Genomic DNA, 21,581 nt, shown 5'->3' on the forward strand with positions numbered 1-21,581 from the left:
GACAAGGACTAGGTTGCATTCTTATGCAAGATCGACACGTAATTGCTTACGCCTCACGACAATTGCACCCACATGAGGAGAATTATCCTACTCATGATCTAGAACTTGCAGCCGTAGTCTATGCACTTAAGACCTGGCGACATTACCTCCTCGGTAATCGTTGCGAAATATTCACTGATCACCAAAGTCTGAAGTATATTTTCACCCAACCGGATTTGAATCTCAGGCAGAGACGTTGGGTTGAATTGATCACTGACTTCGACTTAGGAATAACCTACACCCCAGGGAAAGCCAACGTCATGGCTGATGCGTTAAGTCGTAAATCTTATTGTAACAACCTGATGTTACAACAAAGTCAACCGCTTCTCCAAGAGGAATTTCGGAAGCTTAACCTTCACATTGTACCTCAAGGTTTTCTTTCCACCTTGGTAGCAAAACCTACTCTTACGGATCAAATCATCGCTGCCCAAAAGCGAGATAAGGGAATATCTAAAATCAAAGAGAACATTGCTAGCGGAGGTGCTAGTTGTTTCTCCACAAATGATCATGGTGTTGTGTACTTTGAGAACCGTCTAGTGGTTCCCAAGAACCAGCATCTACGGCAGCTGATCCTTAAGGAGGCTCATGAATCTCCTCTCACCATTCATCCCGGTAGCACTAAAATGTATCAGGACCTACGCCAGAGGTTCTGGTGGACTAGGATGAAAAGAGAAATTGCTCGGTATATTGCAAATTGCGACGTCTGTTGTCGTGTAAAAGCAGAGCATCAACGGCCTGCTGGCACCCTTCAACCCTTAGCTATTCCTGAATGGAAATGGGATAAAATTGGTATGGATTTCATTACCAGTTTTCCCAGGACCAAAAGAGGGAATAATGCTATTTTCGTCGTGGTCGATCGTCTTTCCAAAGTAGCTCATTTCTTACCTGTTCGTGAGAGTATAACCGCTAGCCAGCTGGCAGACTTATACATCTCCCGAATAGTGTCCCTCCATGGTGTTCCTTTGGAAATCAATTCGGATCGAGGAAGTCTTTTCACCTCTCGATTTTGGGAAAGTTTCCAAAATGCTATGGGAACTCGTCTCTCCTTTAGCACCGCTTTCCACCCTCAGTCAAGTGGTCAAGTGGAACGCGTCAATCAGATTCTAGAAGACATGCTTCGAGCCTCTGTTATCTCGTTCGGAATGGACTGGGAGAAGTGCCTTCCATTTGCCGAATTCGCTTACAACAACAGCTATCAATCCAGCTTGGGTAAAGCCCCTTTTGAAGTTCTCTATGGACGACGATGTCGAACACCCCTTAACTGGTCAGAGACCGGGGAGAGACAATTCTTTGGCCCGGACATGATTCAGGAAGCAGAAGAACAAGTTCGTATCGTTCGTGAAAAGTTGAAAACAGCCCAATCCCGTCAAAAGAGTCAATATGACCGAAAACATAAGGCTATGACTTTCGAGGTTGACGAGAAGGCTTATCTTCGGGTCACCCCTCTGAAGGGAACCCATCGTTTCGGTATCAAAGGCAAATTGGATCCTCGTTACATTGGACCTTTTCGCATTCTTGCCAAACGAGGAGAAGTTGCCTACCAGTTGGAACTACCTCCGCACCTCTCCAGAGTTCACGATGTCTTCCACGTTTCTCAACTCAGGCGTTGCTTCTCGGATCCTATCCGTGAAGTGGACCACGAAACGCTTGATCTCCAAGATGATCTTACATATCGAGAGTACCCCATTCGTATCCTCGACCAAGCCGAACATACCACGCGACGTCATAATATCAAGTTTCTCAAGGTTCAATGGTCGCACCATTCTGAGGATGAAGCAACTTGGGAAAGGGAGGATCGTCTTCGACTTGAATATCCCGCCTTCTTCTCGGAGGAACCCAAATCTCGGGACGAGATTCTTTTGAGTGGGGGTGAGTTGTCACACCCTAGCTAGTCATGCATTAGAGTGTTGCATCATGTTTACTCTTTCATCAGAAACTTGAAATGGGGATGACAGAACCCCCAGTCCCCTCTGAAACCAACTAGGGTTACTAAAATAATTTTTCAATGAACCTGAAATGCCCTTCTAAAATGCCCATCATTTTTGCCTTGGTTCAGAACCTCTGCCAAAAGTGGTGCACATTTTCCTAGGCCATCTTAAGGTTTTTGATTTAAATCATAAATATTTGAATTTGGGCATTTAAAATAATATAAAATATTTAAATGCTCAAATATCTCCAAACTAAAATGTTTCATGTTGGAAATAATCCAACTATGGGCCAGAAATAGTTTGGTGATTTTTGGAGTTGCCTAGGTATTTTATTTAATTCAACAAAGTTGCAGATATATTAAATAAAAACAGAAACAGAAAAACTAAAAGGGAGAAGCTTACCTGGGCTCCTCCCTGTGCAGCCCAGCCAGCTGGCCGGCCCAGCCAGCAGTCGGCCCAGCCCACCTCCCTCCTCTGTCGTCTTCGTCCCGACAGACGGAGGGGAGTGTGGCCGGCGCGCGCGCACGGCCACCGCGCCACGCCACCTCTCTCCCTGCCTGCCTGCCCTCCCCTCCGCGCCTCGGTGTCCCTGGACGACGCCACGCCTCCCCCCTGCTCTCTCTCACTCTCCCCCGGCTCTCCCCTCGCTCTCTCCCTCGCCCGGCCGAACACCACCGTCGCCGCCGTTCGCCTTAGCCGCTGTCTCCGACCACCCCTCGCTCCCCCGACTAGCTCAGGAGCTCCGCCTCGACTCCCTCTTCCTCCCCACCGCTCCACAGCTCCCCGGAAGCCCTGCATCGCCGCCACGTCGCCGTTCCCCTCTTCGGGCTCCGACCACCGTCGCCGTCGAATTCGCCGTCTCCAGCGCGTCCCCGAGCCCGCTTCGACGCCCACTACAACCGCGGTGAGCTACGCCACCGTTTCCCCCTCTCCTTCCCCTCGTTCCCTCACCGTAGCCTCCTCCCCACCACGGCCGAACCTCCGCCGTCGCCGAGCTCGCCGTCGACGCAGCTCCGGTGACCATTTGGTCACCCCGGCGAGTCCAACGAGTTCGCAAGACCCCGTAGAGCATCCCTAGCGCCTCGCTTTGCTCGACTTCGAGCTCCAGCACCGTTCCCGTGCACGACCGAACCCCGGCGGTCGCAGCCGAGCTCGCCGCCGTCGACTCCGGCCACCCCGACCCCAACGGGCTCCGCCAAGAGCTGCGGGTTGCCCTCAGCTCCACTCCGGTGGTCTCCGCGGTCCGATTGGTGGCCGAAATGACCAAAACCACTTCCGCCGCCGCGTCGGGCTCGCCGGCGACTAAACGCCGGCAGCCGACATTGACTTTGACCACGGGTGGGCCCTGGTTGACTCCCCTGAGTCAATGACAGGTGGGGCCCAGCCCTGTTAATTAAACAGGATTAGTTTTAATTAAGTTTTAATTAAAATAATCACCCTGACATGCGGGACCCACTGTCAGGTTTGACCCAGACCTGTTCAGTTGACCACTGACGTCACACTGACGTCAGGCTGACGCAGTAATTGATTTTCTGGATTTAAATTAAATCAGGAAATTCCAAAATATTATTTAAACTTCAAAAATTCATAACTTTTATTCCGTAACTCCAAATTGGACAAATTATATATGAAAAATGATCAGAAAAATCCAATCTACCCATCTGTACTATTTTCATGCATGATCAAACAAGTTAAATTGATGTTTTAAGCAGAACAAGAAAAGGCACTTTAAAAGGCCATATTTGAATTTGGAATTTGAATCTTTGATTCAAATTTGTTCAAACCCTTCTGGCTTTAGTTGCATTAGCCCAACACACTCATATTGCCATGTTTCATGCATGCATCATATTGTTGCACATTGTTTGGTGATGCTTGTGTATCGATGTCCTTTGCGACAGGATCTGTCCCCGAGGAGTACCGCGATTATCCTAACGAAGAACCGTATCCGTGCATCGAACCATCAGGCAAGCAACCAACCATTTGATCATATCGATACAATCCCATGTTCTCGCTCCTGCTCTCTTTTACTGCATTAAGACAACGCGATTCAAACTGCTGTGTGCTATGGTAGTTGAACCCATTTCCTCTGCATGACCTGTCATTGCCACAGTAACTAGATGAAACCCACTAGCATGTGTAGGAGTTGATTGAGCCATATGTATGTGTTGTTCCTACCTTGCTATGCCTGCTATGCTTAGAGTCGTGTCAGGTCTGGTTCATCGGGGTGATGGGCTGGAGTGAAATGATTATGTTGGTAATGAGAGTGGTGTGGTGAACACGATTTGGTAAAGGTATCGATGAGAGGCCATGTAGGAGTACATGGTGGGTTGTTTCATTGAAGCCGACCTTAAGCCCTGAGATCTGTATATGTGATTAAAGATACAGCTACTACCATGCATTGGGCCCTGAAATATGACCCCGCTTGACTTCTTATTCACCCTAGCTCTCTGTCCAGGAGTTGCAAGTAGTTTCTGGTGTTTGTAGCCTACTGGAGGCCGTGGACAGCGCTGACCGTAGGGGTGGGCTGTGATGCGGTAGGTACGTGGCACGGTGTACCGAATACCCGTTAGGTATCCCGGGAACCCTGTTCACATCGTTCGGGGCCGTATGGGAAACCTCGGCCGGACTCCCTGTGGATGGAACCTGAATAGGCGATAAACCTGGACTAGAGGCTTAAGTGTTTAGGTAGGTCGTGGTCTACACCCACGTCGGCTTTCGCTTGAAGTCTGCCGAGCACATATCGTGTGCAGACGCTAAGTGGTGGAAACATGTACGAAGAAGTACACCCCTGCAGGGTTATCATGATCTATTCGAATAGCCGCGTCCGCGGTAAAGGACTACTTGGTTGCCTATACAGTTCATAGACAAGTAAATGGAAACTACTAAAAGCCTCAAGATAAGTGTGAGTGCCGAGGATGGCTCTTCCGTAGGAAGACGGAGGTGGATCCTCGGTAGTGTATTGAAGTGGTGAGTAGTGGACTCGTGTGCGCAAAACCATTTCAAGTTGGAGTATCGTAGGATAGTCTAGCCAAGAGTCAAAGCTGGCTTGCTGCAATAACTCCACCAACCCTTCTTGATACTATGCATGTATGTAGGATCTGATGTAAGTCTTGCTGAGTACCTTTGTACTCATGTTGCTATAATCTACATTTTTACAGAAGACGCTGCAACCCCTTCTGATGGGTTCTATGTAGACGTTGACATCAACGAGTAGGCTAAAGACCCAGGTGGTGACCCTGAGCTTGTGATGGACCACGTAGTATAGTTAGGCTTTCCAAGCCTCTTTTATTTTACTAATTGTCTGTACTCAGACAATGTACTTCCGCTGCTGGTTTGCATGACTGTATGACTTGTATGTTGGGTCGTGAGACCCGTACCTTTGTGTATATTATGTATGGCTCCCTGAGCCTTAAATAAAGTACTTGTGTCGTAGAGTCATGTTGTGATGCTTCGTTGTATTTGCACATATCGAGCATATTGTGTGTATGATTGAAATGCTTGGTATGTGTGGGATCTGACTATCTAGTTGTTTATCTTTAGTAGCCTCTCTTACCGGGAAATGTCTCCTAGTGTTACCGCTGAGCCATGGTAGCTTGCTACTGCTCTGGAACACTTAGGCTGGCCGGCATGTGTCCTTCTTCGTTCCTGTGTCTGTCCCTTCGGGGAAATGTCACGCTTTGAGTACCGGAGTCCTGTTAGCCCGCTACAGCCCGGTTTACCGGAGTCCTGCTAGCCCAGTGCTACAGCCCGGACCCACTTGCTGATGACCGACACGTTCGAAGCTGGGTCATGGATGCCTGTCCCTGTAAGTCTGTGCCACTTTGGGTTTACAACTAGTCATGTCAGCCTGGGCTCTTTATCATATGGATGCTAGCGACACTATCATATACGTGAGCCAAAAGGCGCAAACGGTCCCGGGCAAAGGTAAGGCGACACCCGTGGGAATACCGTGCGTGAGGCCGCAAAGTGATATGAAGTGTTACCGGCTAGATCGATGTGACATCGAGTCGGGGTCCTGACAGCGTTGAATTAAATCAGGAAATTCCAGAATATTAATTAAACTTCAAAAATTCATAACTTTTATTCTGTAACTCCAAATTGGACAAATTATATATGAAAAATGATCAGAAAAATCCAATCTATCCATCTGTACCATTTCCATGCATGATCAAACAAGTTAAGTTGATGTTTTAATCAGAACAAGAAAAGGCACTTTAAAAGGCCATATTTGAATTTGAAATTTGAATCCTTGATTCAAATTTGTTCAAACCCTTCTGGTTTTAGTTGCATTAGCCCAACACACTCATATTGCCATGTTTCATGCATGCATCATATTGTTGCATATTGTTTGGTGATGTTTGTGTATCGATGTCCTTTGCGACAGGATCTGTCCCCGAGGAGTACCGTGATTACCCTAACGAAGAACCGTATCCGTGCAACGAACCATCAGGCAAGCAACCAACCATCTGATCATATCGATACAATCCCATGTTCTCGCCCCTGCTCTCTTTTACTGCATTAAGACAACGCGATTCAAACTGCTGTGTGTTACGGTAGTTGAACCCATTTCCTCTGCATGACCTGTCATTGCCACAGTAACTAGATGAAACCCACTAGCATGTGTAGGAGTTGATTGAGCCATATGTATGTGTTGTTCCTACCTTGCTAAGCCTGCTATGCTTAGAGTCGTGTCAGGTCTGGTTCATCTGGGTGATGGGCTAGAGTGAAATGATTATGTCGGTAATGAGAGTGGTGTGGTGAACACGATTTGGTAAAGGTATCGATGAGAGGCCATGTAGGAGTACATGGTGGGTTGTTTCATTGAAGCCGACCTTAAGCACTGAGATCTGTATGTGTGATTTAAGAATCAGCTACTACCATGCATTGGGCCCGAAACCAATGGACCCTCTCGACTTCTTATTCATCCTAGTTCTCCGTCCAGGAGTTGCAAGTAGTTTCTGGTGTTTGTAGCCTACTGGAGGCCGTGGACAGCGCTGACCGTAGGGGTGGGCTGTGATGCGGTAGGTACGTGGCACGGTGTACCGAATACCCGTTAGGTATCCCGGGAACCCTGTTCACATCGTTCGGGGCCGTATGGGAAACCTCGGCCGGACTCCCTGCGGATGGAACCTGAATAGGCGATAAACCTGGACTGGAGGCTTAGGTGATTAGGTAGGTCGTGGCCGACACCCACGTTGGGCTTCCGCTTGAAGGTTGCCGAGTACATGTCGTGTAAACGACGATAAGTGGTGAGAGCGTGTATGAAGGAGTACACCCCTGCAGGGTTAACATGATCTATTCGAATAGCCGCGTCCGCGGTAAAGGACTACTTGGTTGCCTATACAGTTCATAGACAAGTAAATGGAAACTACTAAAAGCCTCAAGATAAGTGTGAGTGCCGAGGATGGCCCTTCCGTAGGAAGACGGAGGTGGATCCTCGGTAGTGTATTGAAGTGGTGAGTAGTGGACTCGTGTGCGCAAAACATTTCAAGTTGGAGTATCGTAGGATAGCCTAGCCAAGAGTCAAAGCTGGCTTGCTGCAATAACTCCACCAACCCTTCTTGATACTATGCATGTATGTAGGATCTGATGTAAGTCTTGCTGAGTACCTTTGTACTCATGTTGCTATAATCTACATTTTTACAGAAGACGCTGCAACCCCTTCTGATGGGTTCTATGTAGACGTTGACATCAACGAATAGGCTAAAGACCCAGGTGGTGACCCTGAGCTTGTGATGGACCACGTAGTATAGCTAGGCTTTCCAAGCCTCTTTTATTTTTACTAGTTGTCTGTACCCAGACAATGTACTTCCGCTGCTGGCTTGTATGACTGTATGACTTGTATGTGGGGTCGTGAGACCCGTACCTTTGTGTATGTTATGTATGGCTCCCTGAGCCTTAAATAAAGTACTTGTGTCATAGAGTCATGTTGTGATGCTTCGTTGTATGTGCACATATCGAGCATATTGTGTGTATGATTGAAATGCTTGGTATGTGTGGGATCTGACTATCTAGTTGTTTATCTCTAGTAGCCTCTCTTACCGGGAAATGTCTCCTAGTGTTACCGCTGAGCCATGGTAGCTTGCTACTGCTCTGGAACACTTAGGCTGGCCGGCATGTGTCCTTCTTCGTTCCTGTGTCTGTCCCTTCGGGGAAATGTCACGCTTTGAGTACCGGAGTCCTGTTAGCCCGCTACAGCCCGGTTTACCGGAGTCCTGCTAGCCCAGTGCTACAGCCCGGACCCACTTGCTGATGACCGACACGTTCGAAGCTGGGTCATGGATGCCTGTCCCTGTAAGTCTGTGCCACTTTGGGTTTACGACTAGTCATGTCAGCCCGGGCTCTTTATCATATGGATGCTAGCGACACTATCATATACGTGAGCCAAAAGGCGCAAACGGTCCCGGGAAAAGGTAAGACGACACCCGTGGGAATACCGTGCGTGAGGCCGCAAAGTGATATGAGGTGTTACCAGCTAGATCGATGTGACATCGAGTCGGGGTCCTGACACGCAGTCTCTTACCCCTCGGGAGGAGGGCGTCGGGGGCTGCAGGAGAGGGGCCGAGATCTGACATCACCACCGCGGCGTTCGGAGCAAGGCGTTCCCAGGAGGTAGGCCCTCCGCTGGGGAGGTGCCTCAGGGCCTGCCCCTGACGGAGGACCCGTGGTCGTCGAGGGAACCACTGGCGACCGCTCTACCCCATCGGCGGCGTCCTGGTTTCCGGTCGTCGTTGATGGAACTAGAGTGTGGCGCAAGGCGGGGCCCTCGTCTGGTGATATGAAGCAAGGCCGGTACCTGTGAAGAAGGCCCAGTGCCTATGAAGCTCGCCGCCCCGTGACACTCTCATGTAATAATGAGTGGGGCTGTACACACCCCGGAGTCTCAGGGGTGTCAGCCTCAGGCCCTGGGGCTGCCTCCCATGCCCAGTGGCAGCACTTAGCTCCGCGCTGGTGAGAAGACGTCCAAGACTAGACTAGGTGCCGGACGCGGCCTTTTTCTGCTTTCATTGCTTTTCCCTTGGTTGTTGCTTTCCCCCGCTGGATTTAAGTTGGACTCGAATTTGAGATTTGCGTGTGTTTGGGGAAGGGGTGCTTAGTCTCGTTCGAGCAATCTCTCACGTTTCGGTTACAACCTCGCCTTAGCTGCCTCCCCTCGTGAGCTCCTCGCGAGCCGGGTCTGGCCTAGCTTGCGTGCAGCCCAGACTGTCGCCGTCATATCCTCTCAGGAGGTTTTTCACTGCAGGCCCTACGGATTCGATCAGGAGGCATTCGAGGCACCACAGCCTCCCACAAGTTATCTCAGGACCCGCACGGGACAAAGGTAAACTAGCCAGCCGGCTCGTCACCTAGCCAACCACTTGGCACGGGCATATGAGTAATGTAGCATTAACTAGTACGCTGAACATTGGTTTTACATGAGGGGCACCCCCTCCCAAAAATGCTCTTACAACCATCAGGACAAAAGCCTGAGTTCTATTCATGCAGGGTAAGGAAACAGGAGCAATGCGTTGTCAGTCGGATAAATCACCCAATGCATCCTCAGGAACACCGCCCGAACTGTCACTGGCGTCGCTGGCCTCACCATCGCCCTCTGTGTTGTCATCGGCGGCGTCAGGGCCGTTCACCATGCCGCCCTCGTCGGCGTCCACGATCGCATGATCGTCATCTGAAGCGAAGGCCCTGACAAGAGCGTCCATGTTGTCTTCCACCCAGTATGCCAGGTCGTCCCGGACGGCCTGGGGGACTAGGGCGATGGCGGCGTCGAAGTCGAAGTGAGGATCCATGTTTCGGAGATGGCTGAAGACGCGGGAAAAGGCGCGCCCGAGCAGGGCTCGGCTCCTCTCCTCCACCAACCTGTTGGCCCTGACCGACCGTGCCTCCAGCTGCGTCACGATGTTGGTGAAGAACTGAAGGTTGCCGGTGTAGTTAACGGCGTGCGGCTCGCCAACGGCCGCCTCGCAGATGTTACCCAAGGCCGTGTTGGCTCTCTCCCGAAGCGTGGTGAGCATGGGGGCATGCTCATGTTCCAGGAGCCGCCGTTGACGTATCTCGTCCGCATTCTGGCGTGCGACAGCCTCAGCCTCATCCACCCGTTGGCGAAGAAGAAGCGCCTCGGCGTGGGAAGTAGTTGACTCCCCTTGCGCCACCTCGAGTGCGGCCCACAAAGCATCAACCCACCGCGTTGCTTCCTCCAGCTTGGTCCTCAAGACGGTGGTCCTACCTTCGGCCTCGGTCCGGATCAACTCGAGCCTCTCCTCAAACTCGCGCTCGAGGTTTAGGCGCGCCGTCGCCACCTGATGTCCGACCTCCTCCGAGACGCGGGTTTCCCGCGCAGCGACATTGTCCTCCGCCCGTGTCACCAAGCGCTCCCTCGTCTCCAGGCTCTCATACTCGTGTGCGTGTTCGGCGGCTTCCAGCATCAGCGCCTCCTCACGCTTCTGGAGCTCCGCTGGGTCGCCGGAGGCCACCTTCATCGACGCGAGGGCCGCCTCACGTAGCTCCACCTGCTCCTCCAATGAGCAGCACCGGGCCAGGAGTTCCCGTGCCCGCTCCTCCGTGGCCTCTCGCCGCCGGTCAGCTTCCTGGGCTTCTTCAATGTCCCGGGAACGGACCTCCCGAGAGGCCGCCAGTGACGCCTTGGCCTCCTCATCGTCAAGATCGCGCTGACGGCGTGCGAGGGCGACAGCCGCCTCCAGCTCGCGCCTCTCTGCAACTAGGCGTAGGCCCTCGGCCTCAAGGCGCGCGTCCTCATCAGCGAGCTCTTCACCAAGCAGGCTCACCGCGTTAGCCGCCCTCCGGAGAAACCCTTGGCGAAGAGCGCGACGCTCTCGGGCGCGCTCGAGTACGTCTTCCACACCATCATTCGCCCCAAGCGAGCACCGAGGGGCACTGATCAGCACTCCCCCTCTGGGCAGGGGGCTGGGGGCTGGCGCCCTTGAGGCGATCGGGCACGCCCTGCCAGAAGCCCGACCTGGAGCCAGTCCATCTCCAAGTGAAGAGCATAGGGAGTACCCCAGCCAATCACGGTCCACGACCAAACGAGAAGCCCACGGCAGGCTAGCTATGCCACGAGAAGGCTCGCGAAGGAAGGTCGCGGGGAGCGCAGGCCCGCGTTGCGCCTCAGGATGGTTCGTATCTCCAACCGGCCTCACCACAAGGGCCCTCCTGCTCGGAACGATTGAAGATGGCGGAGAGGGCGGAGGCGAGGGGGATGGCTCCTAAGTCATCTCTATGAGCTCGGAACGAAGGGCCATGCGGGGCAAGGATCGGGAAAGGCAACAGAAGAATCTGGAGCTGGGAAGGGAGAAGGCTTACTCATCGATGGTGAAGTACTTCCTACGCTTCAGCAGGCGGCAAGGGTAATCATCGCCCAGGGCCTCCCTTCTCTTCCGGAGGGCCTCAAAGTCCACGCAGAGGCGACCCAAGAGTTGAGCGCAGGGGTCAGCTTGCGGCGAGGAGGAAGCACCAGGACGACCTGCGTCAGGGGCATATGCCTGATGCGCGCCGCCGTTCGCCTCACCAAGAAGAGCATCTAGGGCCTCGGGGGCCTCAGTCGCGGGCATTGCGGGCGGCTGCTCTCCGCCTTCAGCCACGGCAGCACGAGCCTCAGGGGCTGCTCCCTCGTGAGCGCCGCTCGGCGCTGTCACCTCGGCGGGGGCACCCTCGACCTCTCGAGGTTCATGCCTCCCTGCTCCGCCGCTTGAGGAAGAGTCGTCGTGGCCGACTGCAAGGGTGGCCACCACCACTGGGTTCTCGCGAGGCCCCTAGAGGCCAGCAGGGCGCGGCCCCCATTCGTTGAAGATGGGCATCTGACTCACAAAGTCACCTCTATTCGAGCAGAGGTACAGCAAGGCCCCCCTTGCCAGATGCCGCTGGGGGAAGGATCCCCAGTCAGGACCAAGAGCACCTTCCTCAGTGCTTCAGGCGTCAGGTCCTCTTCCTGGAGCCTCATTCGATCCCCACGCCCGCTGAAGGCCCACATCCGGTGGGAATGGCGTTGGAGAGGGGCAACACGGCGTAGCAGGAACTCCTTCACCACCTTGGGCGCCGTCACGTCGAGCTCCCTCAAGAACTCAAAGCGACGCCAGACAAAGGCGAGCCGGGGACTCGTGAGCGTCTCCTGGCCCCAGCCTGTGTTGGGGACAACAGGCAAAGATGGCTCCGTCAGCAGGGGGTTGGGCACCCCTACGTCCACATACAGCCATCGCTCGCGAAACCCAGGCGCGGGCGGAGGAAGACTGAAGTCAATTCCTGAAGCCGTTGTCTCAGGTGCAGCGACGAAGCTCACGCACCCCAAACATTGGGTGGGGTCGACAAGGCGCAGAGAGAAGAAGTGGTGCAGCAAGGCAATCGAAGGAAGGATGCCCATCATTGCCTCACAAACGAAGGCGAAAACCGCGAGAAGAGTGATGGATTCAGGACCCAGATGCATCATATGGATCTGATAATGGGTGAGCACGGCGTTGAAGAAATCAGAAAAGGGGGGAACCAGTCCCGCCCACAGGGCGTCGACGAAGTATCAGACCTCAGTGGCAATCCTGTCAATGGAGAAGCGGGACGCAGGCCAGGCCGTCGTCCTTCCTCATTCGTTGAAGATGGTGGCCAAAGCCGAGCTGACCTTGCTCAAGCCCTCTTGATTGATTATGATCGGCCGATCGGCGGCGGGGGCCGCCGACGACGATGAGCGAGGCGGCGGCATGGGCTTCTTCCCTCTTCCCTTCCTCGGTGGAGCCATGACGGCAGAGAAGGGGGGAGGTTCGAGATTGGATTGGATGCGGAAACTGTTCGAGAGGAGAAAGGACAGAGAGCGCTCGAGCAGCGGAAAGGGGAGCAGTTGTGTGCGGCTACGAGTCCGCCTAGCATGGCATAAAATAAGGAAGCATGGGGGAACGGTGCCGCCCACGTCTAATCAACCGCCACGTGGCGCCCAAGGCCGCAGGCTGTTAGGGCCCGCGATGCTTCGCACTTGCCCTTTCGCCTCTCTGCTCGGCCAAGTCCGGGCGCGCCGTGGGCCCGGGGGCTACTGTCGATGTTCTGGGAACGGGGGTCCCCCAGACTTGCCTGCCTGCGGCCTACGGCATGGCTCAAAGGGGGCCCAGCGTGGCCCATCTTCATCAACACAAGCTCAAGACCCTCGCGAGGGGCCAAGCCTCACGGGGCAGACGACAACGAGCTTCTTCAGGCACAGCCTCATCAGGCTGGCTCAGGAGGAGGCGGAGAGTTCGAGGCGGGGTACCTCGCGAGGTGCCCATGATGCAGGCCATGACAACCAAGGGCGCCAGTCGGGTGCCAGCCCGCGCAGTGTCCTCCTTTCCTCTTTGGTGCAAAGGGAGCAAGCGCAGGCGAGAGCATCCAGCAAAGGCATCCATTTCGATGCAACGAGACCAAGACCAGGCCAACGGCAGGGGGGAAGTCATTGTGGAGCCCAAGCAAACGTCACCACCAGAGCCTTTGACAGGCGAGGACCAACTTTAGTCAGGATAAGTGTACCCGTTGTTCCCCTTCAAAATGGCCAATTGTTGGCACCCTTCCCGCTCAATATTTGGGGAGAGGCCCAGGGCCTTTGCCTATAAATAGGACTAGCCACCCCCAGGGTAGAGAGAGAGGTACCTGGCATACATCTAGAATCAAGAGAGAGAGAGATAAGGGCGACTGAACTCCTCCCAGCAGTTCATCGCACTAGCCAAGAACTGACCCTCGCGAGGCAGTTCTTCCTTGTATTGCTCATCATCAGCCCAAGAGGCAATCCACCACACCACACACTGGAGTAGGGTATTACACCACAACGGTGGCCCGAACTAGTATAAACCCTGTGTCTCTTGTGTTGTTCTTTTTGTAGTTTAGATCCTAGCGATTCGGCGAGGAGCAGGTAGATAGAGGGCGAAATCTCCACGTGCACCCCAATGTTCGAACCTCAAGGGTCTGCCGGAACCCGAAATCCGACATTTAGGGGCAAATTTTGACCTCTGATGGGGATCCTTGATCCAGTACCTAGCTCCAAATACTCTGAAGTAGCTGACATTTGGCTTCTTGCCAGCAAGGAGCTCATAGGATGTTTTGTTCAGAAGCTTATGGATGTAAACACGGTTGATGACGTGACATGCTGTATCAATAGCTTTAGGCCAGAACTTTCTTGGTGTCTTGTACTCGTCGAGCATTGTTCGAGCCATCTCAATGAGGGTTCTGTTCTTGCGCTCTACGATGTCGTTTTGCTGAGGTGTGTATGGAGCAGAGAACTCATGAGTGATTCCCATTGTATCCAGATAAAGATCAAGTCCGGTGTTCTTGAACTCAGTGCCGTTGTCACTTCTGATATGCTTGATCTTGATGCCATAATTGTTCATGGCTCGATTGGCGAAGCGTCTGAAGACATCTTGCACTTCAGTCTTGTAGAGAATTATGTGCACCCATGTATATCTTGAGTAGTCATCAACAATGACGAAGCCATAGAGACAAGCAGTTGTTGTGAGGGTAGAGTAGTGAGTAGGGCCAAATAAGTCCATGTGTAACAGCTCGAAGGGTTGAGATGTCGTCATGATTGTCTTCGAGGGGTGCCTTGCCCTAGTCATCTTTCCAGCTTCGCAGGCACCACACAAATGATCCTTCTTGAACTTGACACCCTCGATGCCTATGACATGCTTCTTCTTGGCGAGTGTGTGTAAGTTCCTCATGCCAGCATGCCCCAGCCTCCGATGCCAGAGCCATCATTCTGAAGCTTTTGCAAGAAGACATACAGCAAGCTGTGGACCTGCTGAGAAATCTACCATGTATAGATCATCTTTTTGATACCCTTCAAAGACTAGAGACTTGTCAGATTACATTAGTACAAGGCAACGATATTTTTCGAATAGCACAATCATGTTCAAGTCACAAAGCATCAAGACAGACATTAAGTTGAAACCAAGGGATTCAACAAGCATCACTTTATCCATGTGTTGATCCTTTGAGATTGCAACTCTACCTAGACCCAATACCTTGCTTTTACCAGTGTCAGCAAATGTGATGTGACTCTTGTCTGATGGACGTAAGGTTGAGTCCATGAGAAGACTTCGATCACCAGTCATATGATTAGTGCATCCGCTGTCCATAATCCATTCTGAAGCATGAGTTGTCATACCCTATAGTACAGTTAGGGGGATAGGCTTCACCAATAGTATTGTGAAGCATAAACATTTGATGGGCAAGAGGATTATTGAAGCTCAGATCAAGATTAGGACTGATAGGATGAAGGGCAAACAATTCAGGAACAAAATACATAGTGAGACCATTTTGGGCATTTGATCTTGCGCCCTACAAGATGTTTTAGGTCCCCAGCAATAGCATCAGACGCCTTTGATTTTCGGCTGGAGACCCTTCCCTGCGAAAGAAAGTTAGTTCTTCTTAACCACCCACATCTTCAGGGGTGGCTTAGAAGCAATGAGTCTAAGTGCAGCATATGAGAACTTCGGCTTTGGAGCCCTAGCAAATAGCCTTGCAGGAGATGAATGATACTCATATGAATAAGCAGAAAAGTTCTTAGTTCTATGAACATAGCGGTTTGAAGACACACGCTCATATTCATAAGTTTGCGTACGATTTCCCTGCAAAACATTGGCTTTAGGGTGACTCAGGTGAGTCCTCTGTCTATATGAAGCCTTTGGACCATATGACGCCTTAGGTCTGGGGTTTGTCTTCTTCCCATGTGGTGTCATGATCACATTCACTTGAAGATTCTCAAGACAGCTTTTGGGAACCCAGATCTTCTTCATAGGTGGTCCATTCCTGTAGTTAGTACCAATATACCTGGCAAACACTTCACCATTCTGATTTTTGAACAGCTTATAGTTTGCATCAAGGGATTCATCAATGATAATAGGATTAGCACACATAAAGCCAGATAAGGTGGATGGATCCACTGAAGGTCCCTTTGCAGAAACCCATGTGGTTTTGGGATACTACTCAGGCTTCTAGTAGGAACCGTCAACATTCATTTTCCTCTCGAACCCAACACCCTCTTTCCTAGGGTTTCAGTTCAGAATCTGCTTTTTGAGGACATCGCAAAGTGTCTGATGTCCTTCCAGCCTTTTATACATCCCTGTTTCAAGCAATGTCTTCAACCTAGCATTTTCATCAGCAATAGTAGTGGTATCCTCTGCAGAGGGGTTAGTTACCACATCAGTAGTTGAAGACAATTCAATGGTAGCAGCAGTGGAACATTCAGCAACAGAGGTAGCGTTATCACGCTCAAGGCATTTTAGACATGGTGGTTCAAATTCTTCCAGAGCGGGACTGATCTGTTGAGCGCGAAGTGACTCATTCTCTTTTTGAAGATCTTCATGAGCCGCTCTCAATTTCTCAAGCTCTTGTTTCCTTTGAAGATAATCATAGGAGAGCTTTTCATAAGTGGTTGAGAGCGTTTCATGACGACTTTCAAGTTCTTGGTACTTAGCATGAAGATTTTTTATGTCTTCAACTAAGGACTGTGAACATGTCATTTCCGCGTCCAACAGATCATCGCTTTTGTCTAACCGTTTTTGAGTATGTTCCATAGCCTTTTGTTGTTCAGTTGTAGTTTTAGCAAGTGTTTTGTAGCTGGGTTTGGATTCACAATCAGAGTCATCTTCACTTGATGTTTGAAAGTAAGCATCACATGATTTTACCTTGGCACCATGTGCCATGAAGCAGTAGGTGAGAGCAGGGTCGTCCTTGTCATCAGCTTCAGCGTTGGTGTGGAAGTCATTGTCTTCAGTGTTGAAGATGGACTTGGCAACATAGGTTGTGGCTAGAGCCATACTTGCAACGCCAGGGTCGGACTCCTCTTCAGACTCCACCTCCACCTCCTCGGAAGCAGACTCCTCCTCTGAATTCATCTCCTTGCCAACAAAAGCACGAGCCTTGCCAGATGAGCTCTTCTTATGAGATGAAGACCTTGATGAGGACTTGGAAGAAGACTTTGAAGATTTCTTCTTCTTCTTGTCATCATAATCATATTCCTTGCTCTTCTTCTTCTTCTTCTCATTGTCCCACTGGGGACACTCAGAGATATAGTGTCCAGGTTTCTTGCACTTGTGACATGTTCTCTTCTTGTAGTCATGAGTGGAAGCTTCATCATTTCTTGAGCTAGATCGTGAAGACTTTCTGAAGCCCTTTTTCTTAGTGAACTTCTGGAACTTCTTCACAAGCATAGCAAGTTCCTTTCCAATGTCTTCAGGATCATCAGAACTGCAGTCAGATTCTTCTTCAGATGAGGAAACAACTTTTGCCTTCAAAGCGCGCGTTCGGCAATAGTTGGGACCATATATATCTCTTTTCTCAGAAAGCTGGAACTCATGTGTGTTGAGCCTCTCAAGTATATCAGATGGATTGAGTGTCTTGAAGTCAGGGCGTTCTTGTATCATGAGGGCAAGGGTGTCAAAGGAGCTGTCAAGTGATCTCAGTAGTGTCTTGATGATTTCATGCTTGGTAATCTCACTCGCACCGAGAGCATGAAGCTCATTTGTGATGTCGGTGAGGCGATCAAACGTGAGCTGGACATTTTCATTGTCGTTTCTCTTGAAGCAGTTGAAGAGGTTGCGAAGAACACTGATTCTTTGATCTCTCTGGGTTGAGACGCCTTCGTTGACCTTGGATAGCCAGTCCCAGACTAGCTTCGACGTTTCCAGAGCACTCACACGGCCATACTGTCCTTTGGTCAGATGACCACAGATGATGTTCTTGGCAGTAGAGTCCAGTTGAATGAACTTCTTGACATCAGCAGGGGTGACACCTTCACCAGTTTTGGGAACGTTGTTCTTGACGACATACCAGAGGTCGACATCAATGGCTTCAAGATGCATGTGCATCTTATTCTTCTAGTAGGGATATTCAGTTCCATCGAACATGGGGCAAGCAGCGGAGACTTTGATTATCCCTTCAGTCGACATAGCTAAAACTCCAGGTGGTTAAACCGAATCACACAGAACAAGGGAGTACCTTGCTCTGATACCAATTGAAAGTGCTAGTTATCGACTAGAGGGGGGGTGAATAGGCAATTTTTATGAAAGTCTTCAAAACGTGGAAGTTTCAAAGACAACCAATAGAAATGACCTAATTGATATGCAGTGGAAGATAAACTATGACAAGCAAACCATAGTCAAGTATGCAGTGATGTGAAAGTACAAAGACTAATAGAAGCTTAGTAGTAAGGATCAGGATGGAAGATAGTATGAAGCCAACCAACGATAGTAGTCAAGCAATGAAGTCAAACAGGTACGACAATTAGGCAATGACGTCACGAAGACAAACTCTAAGTAAAGGGGGGAGAGGATAGAACCAGTCACTTGTTGAAGACACAGGATTTGTTGGACCAGTTCCAGTTGCTGTGACAACTGTACGTCTGGTTAGGGAGGCTGAGACTCAACTCAGAAGACCGCGTCTTCACCTTATTCCCCTTGAGCTAAGGACACACAGTCCTCACCGAATCACTCTAGTAAGTCTTCAAGGTAGACTTCCGAACCTTCACAGACTTCGTTCACCAGCGATCCACAATGACTCTTGGATGCTCAGAACGCGACGCCTAACCGGCTGGAGGATTCACAGTCCTCAGGTGTAATAAGTCTTCAGGTCACACAGATAGAAAGACTTCAGTGATGCCTAACACTCTTTGGCTCTGGGTGTTTGGGCTTTGTCCTCGCAAGGATTTCTCTCTCTCAAAGGCTTTGAGGTGGGTTGCTCTCAAACGACAAAAGCCGTGCACTAACTCTGAGCAGCCACCAATTTATGGTGTAGGGGGTGGGCTATTTATAGCCACTAGGCAACCCAACCTGATATGTCCGAAATGACCCTGGGTCACTAAGGAACTGACACGTATTCCAACGGTCAGATTTCAAACACACATGGCAACTTTACTTGGGCTACAAGCAAAGCTGACTCATCCAGCTCTGGATAAGATTTGCTCTCATTGTCTTCACTCGAAGACATAGGATTTGGGTTGAGCATCACTTCAGTCATTCTGACTTTGTTCACTTGGACCCCACTTAACAGTACGGTGCTTCCTATGACTCAACAAAGAAGAAAAAGGAAACAACGAAACGACACAGTCTTCACGCTCCATAGTCTTCACTCAATGTCTTCTCATGTCATAGTCTTCAATATGAATATCTTCACATACCACCATTGTCGTCAATGTCTTCATACATTTTAGGGGTCATCTCCGGTAGGTAAACCGAATCAATGAGGGACACTACCTGTGTTATCCTGCAATTCTCACAAACACATTAGTCCATCAACCAGATTTGTCTTCAATACTCCAAAACCAACTAGGGGTGGCACTAGATGCACTTACACTCGTTACAATTTATCTTATCACAAAACTATCTATTACCTACAATTTCAGTGCTTGCAGAGAAAACCTTACTGGAAACTGCTTATCATTTCCTTCTGCTCCTCGTTGGGTTCGACACTCTTACTTATCGAAAGGACTACGATAGATCCCCTACACTTGTGGGTCATCAAGACGAGGATGTGTTACCGAAGTTCCTTCCCTTCGGGGGAAGTACGTCTCCATTGGAGCAGTGTGGAGGCACAATGCTCCCCAAGAAGCCACTAGGGCCACCATATTCTCCTCTGTAGGATCGAAAGTATGTCTAGAGGGGGGTGATTAGACTACTTGACCAAATAAAAATCTAGACTTTTCCCAATTTTAGTTCTTGGCAGATTTAGCAACTTAGCACAAGTCCAGCAATCAACCTACACATGCAATTCTAAGAGTGTAGCAGTGAAATGTAAAATATTGCACATGAAGGTAAAGGGAGGAGTTTGGAGTGTTCAAATGCAATTGGAGACATGGAGATTTTTGGCGTGGTTCCGATAGGTGGTGCTATCGTACATCCACGTTGATGGAGACTTCTACCCACGAAGGGTAATGGTTGCGCGAGTCCACGGAGGTCTCCACCCATGAAGGGTCCATGCAGAAGCAACCTTGCCTATCCCACCATGGCCATTGCCAATGAAGGACTTGCCTCACTAGGGTAGATCTTCACGAAGTAGGCGATCTCCTTGCCCGTACAAACTCCTTGGTTCAACTCCACAATCTTGACGGAGGCTCCCAAGTGACACCTAACCAATCTAGGAGACACCACTCTCCAAAAGGTAATAGATCTTGCTCTTGTGCTTCAAAGGATAGTCTCCCAAAACTCAACTCTCTATCATAGGATTGGATTTAGTGGAAAGATGATTTGAGTGGAAAGCAACTTGAGGAAGGCTAGAGATCAAGATTTATGTGGTTGGAATGGAATATCTTGACCTCAACACATGAGTAGGTGGTTCTCTCTCAGAAAATGAATGCTGGAAGTGTAGGCACGTTTTGATGGCTTCCACCACAAATGAAGAAAGGGTGGAGGGTTATATATACCCTCCACACAAAATCTAACCGTTACACACAATTTACCGAACTCGGTGAGACCGAATCAGAAAACTCAGTCAGACCTATTTAGTTCATAATGTGACTTAGGGAGTCCTGGACTAGGGGGTGTCCGGATAGCTGAACTATCATCATCGGCCGGACTCCAAGACTATGAAGATACAAGATTGAAGACTTCGTCCCGTGTCCGGATGGGACTTTCCTTGGCATGGAAGGCAAGCTTGGCGATACGGATATGTAGATCTCCTACCATTGTAACCGACTTTGTGTAACCCTAGCCCTCTCCGGTGTCTATATAAACCGGAGGGTTTTAGTCCGTAGGACAACAACAATAACAGCAATCATACCATAGGCTAGCTTCTAGGGTTTTAGCCTCCTTGATCTCATGGTAGATCCACTCTTGTACTACCCATATCATCAATATCAATCAAGCAGGAGTAGGATTTTACCTCCATCGAGAGGGCCCGAACCTGGGTAAAAACATCGTGTCCCTTGTCTCCTGTTACCATCCGCCTAGACGCACAGTTCGGGACCCCCTACCCGAGATCCACCAGTTTTGACACCGACATTGGTGCTTTCATTGAGAGTTCCTCTGTGCCGTCACAATCAGGAAGGATGCCTCTTCCCGTCTTTAAAGACGGTACCATCGCCAAGGGAGCTTTGGCCACCGGACAAACTATCCGGCTAGGTGGTTTTCTTATGACCGCCTGTTCGGCCGCCGCTCCGACAACGACCTCTCGGGTCACCAAAAGCGATCTTCACGTCAACTCGGAATTTGCCGAGCTGCTAGATCCGATGGAGCTCTCCTCCATAAACAAGCTCTTGGATCGCATCGCCGCCCTGGGAGTCGCTATAGACTATGATCAGATTGGGCTTAAAACTGATCTGAGAGAGATCAACTCTCCCCAGGCTACCCACCACGTTGCGGTGGTGGAGGAACAACGCGGCGACTCCTCTTCTATATTAAAGACTAGTTATGTCCGGATTCCTGATCCCTCCATGCCGGATTCCCGCGGAGGGATGGACGTCAATCAAGTACTGAACCTAAAGTCAGGCAGCAGACCAGATTCGTTGGACAACATCCAGCAATCCGAGTTTCCGAATTCGGAAACTTTTCGGCCCTTGAGCCTCAAGTTGGGCAGGGTTCCGAACTTAATGCCACCCGCCCACCCAAACATAAACGATCTATCTCAAATCCGGCAAGAGCCCACGGAAACAGTACATCATTACTGGGC

Source organism: Triticum aestivum, chromosome 7B (genome assembly GCF_018294505.1).
Source record: "Triticum aestivum cultivar Chinese Spring chromosome 7B, IWGSC CS RefSeq v2.1, whole genome shotgun sequence".
Classification (NCBI taxonomy): Eukaryota; Viridiplantae; Streptophyta; class Magnoliopsida; order Poales; family Poaceae; genus Triticum; species Triticum aestivum.